Here is a 6,299-nt window from a genome sequence, read left to right as displayed (position 1 = left end):
CTTTGAGGATCATCCTTCCTGTGGCCTGTATTAGCCTTCATTATATCATAAATAATAGTCTGTTGAATGCACATCCCACTATTTGTTGATTACTCACTGATGACATCTGGGCTGTTTCTACCCTTTGGTTATTGTCAGTCCTGTTACTGTAACCATGTGTGTGCCTATGTTTGTTTCAGCACATTTTTCAATTATTTGGGGGTACACAGACCTAGGAGTTAACTTTTTGGATCATATGGAAATCCTATGTTTAACTTTTTGAGGAACCACCACACTGTTTCCCACAGAGGACGAACCTTTTTACATTCCACAGAGGATGAAACATTTTACATCAATAAAGAGTTCCAATTTCTCCACACTGTCCCACATTTCTTATTTTCCATTTAAAAATTATTATTGTTATTATTATTATTGCCTTCCCAGTGGGTATGTAGGGGTGACTCATTCTGGTCTTGGTTTGCATCTTTTATGGGCTCATTGGCCATTTAAATATGTTTTTGGAGAGACGGCTATTCAAGTTCTTTACCTATTTTTTTTTCCTTTCCCCACCTTTAAATTTGGTTATCTTTTTGTTGCTGAGTGGTATGAGTTCTTTACCCATCTGGATACCAGACCCCATTTAATGTACACATGCCTTTAGTTTTATTAATTCCAGATGATATTTTTTTCTTTCATTGCTTGTACATTCAATGTCCTATCTAAGAATCTGTTAATAGTCAAATCCAAAATCATGAACATTTGTTTCTGTGTCTTCTTCTTAGAGTTTTTATAAGAGCTCCTATATTTAGATGATTGATCCATTTTGAGTTAATTCTTGTATGTGGTGTGAAGTCTGGGTCCAGCTTCATTCTTTTACATGTGGATATCCAGTACCATTTGTAAAGAGATTGTTCTTTCCCTAGTAAATGGCCTTGGCCCCCTTGTCAGAAATCAATTAGCCATAGACAGAAGGGAAAAAAAATGTTTTTCTAAAAGCTGCTTCAAAGCGGGGCACCTGGGTGGCTCAGTTGGTCCCACTCTTTATTTTGGATCAGGTCATGATCTCAGGATTGTGAGATTGAGCCCTGCATTGGGCTCTTTGCTCAGAAGGGAGTCTGCTCAAGAATATCTCCCTCTGCCCCTCCCCTCCATGCTCTCTCTAAAATAAATAAATAAATCTTAAAAAAATAAGAAGATAGGAGCACCTGGGTGGCTTGGTCATTAAGTGCCTGGCTTCAGCTCAGGTCATGATCCCAGGGTCGTGGAATCGAGCCTGGTGTCTGGCTCCCTGCTCAGACAGGTGCCCTCATAGTATTCCCTTCTAATCCTTTCCCCCCACTGCAAGCATTATAATGATGCCCCTACTTTACATCTTGATTTTAATTATTTGCATCTTCTTTCTTTTTTTCTTAGTCAGTTTTAGCAAAAGATTCATCAGTGTTGAGATTTTCAAATTTTTCACTTAATTTGTTGTACATTTCAGTTCCAGAATTATTCTATTTGGTTCCTGGTAATAATTTCTATCTCTCTTGATATCCTGTTTGCTTATATTTAGATTGTTCTCTAGCTTCCTTTAGTTTTCTGCCCAAAGTTTCTTCCAGCTATTTGAGCATATTTTTAAAAAATTATTTATTTATTTGAGAGAAAGAGAGAGAGTGAGCATGCACACAAGTTGGGGAGGGCAGAGGGAAAGAGAGAAGTAGACTCCCTGCTTAGCAGGGAGCCTGACTTGGGGCTCAATCCCAGGACCCTGGGATCATAACATGAGCTGAAGACAGACACTTAACTGATGCAGCCATGCAGGTGTCCTGCTATTTGAGCATATATAAGAGAGTTCCTTTATTTATTTATGTATTTATTTATGTACTTATTTATTATTGGTGGGCAGCAAAGTTTATTGAGTGATAGTAAAGTTTATTGAATGATAAGAGTACAAAACTCCTGAGGAGGGGAGGGCACCTGAGAGGGTTACCCAAGATACTTCCTTTAAAGTCTTAGTCTTAGGAAGTCCAAAATCTGGGCCACTTCCAGGATGATTTCTGTCAATTTCTTTTTCCTCTGAATGAGTTACGCTTTTCTTTTTCTTTGTTTGCTTTGTAACTTTTTGTAGACACTTGCACATTTCGAATATTATAATTCTGGAAATTAGATTCTGTTCCCCCTTTGAAAGTTTTGCTGTTATTTATTATTAGGGGTTACAGTCATCTATTTGTTTAGTGACATTTCCAAATTACTATTATTATTTGCACCTTGTATTCCTTAACGTGTAGTCACCGAAGTCTCTGTTCCATTATCTCATCAGCCAGCAACTGACCAAACACAGATTTTTCTTAAACACCTGGAGTGTTTAAACAAAAAACAAACTAAAAGAAAACACTCTTGGTCTTTTAAGATTGTCTCTGAGCTGGACATTTCTGCTGCATCTAGCTAGAGCACCTGCCATTTTGCCTTAGTGTTTACTTCCTACTTTCATGGGTCACAGAGAACAGCCAAAGGTGAAAGCATAGCGTCTCTTGGGTCTTCTCTGAGAATGTTTCTGGCCCTGGACACATGTTTTATAGTCTAGACTCCTTAGTATATGAAGTAGCCCTTCAAAACACATCCTTCCCCAGTATCTTCCTCCTCAGTCTCCTTTTCCCCAGTTTTTCTGGTTTTTCAGTTGCTTACCCCATCTGCCCTCCCTTGCACAAGACAGCTATGGGCAGTATATATCTCTAAATGCTTTCAAAAGACACTACCCGGAGAGCTGCTCCAGCCAAGGGATGAAGCAAAGGTCAGCAGTCCCTCAGAGAACTGCCAGCCAGGTCAAAATGCACAACTACATTTTTTTCTCAAGGTTCTTAAAGGTTTTCATTTGTTTATTTGACAGACAGATCACAAGTAGGCAGAGAGGCAGGCAGAGAGAGAGAGAGAGAGGAGGAGGCAGGCTCCCCACTGAGCAGAGAGCCCGACTCGGGGCTCGATCCCAGGACCCTGGGATCACGACCCGAGCCGAAGGCAGAGGCTTTAACCACTGAGCCACCCAGGCGCCCCTGCACAACCACATTTTTGAGAGCAAGTTCCATATCAGGGCTCCAGGGACTCTGGCTGTTGTCCCCAGGGCTGTTGCTGGGCTGGGCAACAGGAGATGGTAGGCAGGTAAGCAAAAATGTTGCAACATTTTCTTACTGAATTTAGCTGGTTTTTTTTTTTTCCCCTTCATTAATTATTCCCCTGCTTGCTCTAGGTTTTTTTGTTTTTTAATAAGATTCCAGAGTTCCAAAAAGAAAAAGAAGAAGGAGGAGGAGGAGGAGAATGGGGAGGAGGAGGAGGAGGAGGAGAAAGGCTGATTCTATTAGTGTTTGCCAGCTTAATGGTTGCTTACATGGAGGAACCGATGCTTGGAACTTCTTATCTGCCGTTTTCCATGATATCTTTCTGAGTAGCCTGACTTTTAGTGCCGGTCACTATAGATTGCAATTTTCTCCTGGATCCTGTGCTCTCCTTATTTCCCTTCTGTCTTGTGACTTCACCTCCTCTGCCCATCCTCAATGGGCCTTGAGGGTTGTGGGGGGTGGGGGTCCTGACCTTACTGTGTAAACTCTTCTTGGGAAATCCAACCACTCCTAGAGCTGCCACCTCTGTGTTGATGAAGCCCACCACTGAGTCTCCAATTTAGTCCTTAGAGCCCCGGACATATGGATAACTGCCTACAGACTGCTCTGCTTAGAAATCCCATAGGCCATTCTAGTAAATCCGTGGAAGTTCTGCCTAATAGGATCCTTACTCTCATTCTTCTTGCTATCTAGAGTACAGAGGTGATAGCCAGAGCTCAGGCTGCCATCTTGGAGTGTGACGACCATGAGGATGGTGGAACACGAAATAGAAAACATTCTGATGATTGTGGAGGCACTAGCTTAGAACTGCTTCCCTCCTTAGATTGAGGGACTGAAAAATAACCTTTATCCTGTTTAGGTAATTGTGATTTAGTGATTCTCTCACAAGGAGCTAAACAAAGCTTACTTAATATTCCAGGCCTTTCCCGCCATCTTCCCCTTATGCCAGTGGCTCCACCAGCACAGCGTTTGCTGCAACTATTAAAAGGGCCTATTCACTTGCCTCCCTCACTACCTGAGAACATCTCCAGAGCAGGGACTGTCCCTTTCTCAGATTCTTACCAGGCGATCATCTTCTTTAAGGCAAGAAAGGGAGGGACTGAGAATGGGCATTGGCTGGATCCCAATGACATGTGCTTTACAATGTATTTGTCCTGATTGTTGGAGCAACTGTGAGGGGTGGTGGTGCATCGTTCTTGTTCTTTTACATAAAGGGAAATGGAGGTTTGCAGAGATGAAGCTGTGCCTTAGATGTGAGTGGGTGACAAGTGGCAGCACTAAGTGTGGAACTCAGGTCTGCCTGGCCTGACACAGCAGCCCTTTCTCCCCAGCTAGAAATTTCCTTGTCAGGGCAGTGGCAGTGCTGGCTTGAGGGATCCCTGATGAATTAATTCCCTTTGTGGTTCTCCTTTGAGGTCATCGCTGTCAACTACTTTTCACATGATGATCTGTGAGGGATAGGGAAGCTCCTTCCTGAGCCTGCTCTCAGTCTAGGATGGGATGGCCTGCTCCTCAGGTTTTGGCGTTGGGGTGGGGGGACTGTGTTTTCTTTTCACCCTGGGAGATGGTGAACTTGAGAACCAGGTGCACCTGGGTTTGAAATCCATTTCTTCCGCTTATTATTGCCTGATCCAGGACAGGTACTCAGCCTCGCTGGGCCTCCATTCCTCGTCTGGGAAGGGGATAATGATATCTGCAGAAGATGGTGGGGAGGATTAAAAAGGAAATATGATAACATCGGCCTCCAGCAAATATGAGCCATTCTCCTGCCTCGACCGCCTGCCTCTGTTGGAGGTGGGGATTGGACAGACTGTATTACAGTTCAAAAACACTCTGTACCACTCAGTTCTGGGGCACCACACCCTTCTGTTCTGTTGAATAGGACTGGCCATGTGACCTTGACCAATGTCAACAGAAGGGCTGTGTGACGGCTCTGGACAGAAGCTCTAACATACTGGGCATGTTTTCCCCACTCTTACCCTTCTGTCAGGAGATCAGCTGTGTTCCAGAAAGATGCAGCTCCACTAGGCTGGACCCACAGCTAGCATACAAACCCATGTCCTTCTAGTAAACACATTTGCATTGTCATAAGCCACTGAGACCCACCGACATTCATCACTGTAGAGTAGCCTTGGCTGATCTGATTGATACTTTTGACATTTAGCATCCTACAGTTCCATACAATATTTTTCTTTGTAAGCTTTTGTGGAAGGTTCATTTAGTTCATTTATGGTTTTGATGGTGGGTACTTCAAAAATAAGCCGTGACTTCTTGTTCTAGAACAAGCAGTTTTCTTGTTATAAAAATTGTATTCTTTGTAGAAGACACTTTTTCCATCTTGGGTCTTTTTCTATTATTTCTTCTGCAATTTTTTTCCATTCTCACCTGGACATGTGCTCTTTGTTCTGAGTGATATATGTGGTCTCTCATGAGGTTTTCAGGGCACCTCACATAGTAGGGAGTAGCATTCAGGTCCTGAGACATCTCCATCTTACACCCCAGATAGTTGTATAACTAGTGGAACCTTCTCTTGTCATAAATCTATAGAGTCTAAGTTTGTTTAATGCTGAAAGAATTTCATCACTAAGCACTCTGCTCCTAGCAAATACCGAGTTATCAGCATACTTATGTGGGGATTAGACCAGGTCACCAGCTTTCTTTCTTCCCCTGGGCACGTCCTTCCATAACTGGAGGAGGAGTGGGTCACAAGCCAGCTGCTTTACTTCCTTCTTCCCCATGTTCCAAGGCAGATGTTTGTATTTTAAAATTATGGGGGGAAATCTTGAAGTTTAAAAAAATGTTTACTATAATTCAGGGCATTTCTGGTTACGATAATGACAGAATAGCCTGTATGAGTCTAATCTTCTAACAGACAACAGTGATATCTCAAGACAAAACATTTTAGAAATATATCATGTTAAGGTACTGAGGAGTAGCTAGAAGCAGACAGAAACTTGGTGGGTATTTGACTCTCGAGAAAAGGAATTGCACTATGAGAAGTTTTCTGTGGTTTTCCCCGGGAGGTATCACCAGTCTGTGACAGCATAGGGTGACTAAAAGTCAAGCAGGAAGGCTTACGAACCTCAGAAGAGGTACCCAAAACCCAAGGGAGGAGCCACAAGGGTTAAGCCCCCAGATCTGCATATAAATTCCCTTCAAATCCATGGCTGTGCCCTCAAGCTGTGTTACTAAGTTACCAGAACTGAAGGACCTTTTATCATGATG

The sequence above is a fragment of the Lontra canadensis genome, unplaced genomic scaffold (genome assembly GCF_010015895.1).
Source record: "Lontra canadensis isolate GAN:19392208 unplaced genomic scaffold, GSC_riverotter_1.0 scaffold24, whole genome shotgun sequence".
NCBI classification, from domain to species: Eukaryota; Metazoa; Chordata; class Mammalia; order Carnivora; family Mustelidae; genus Lontra; species Lontra canadensis.
This window is presented reverse-complemented; position numbering follows the sequence as displayed.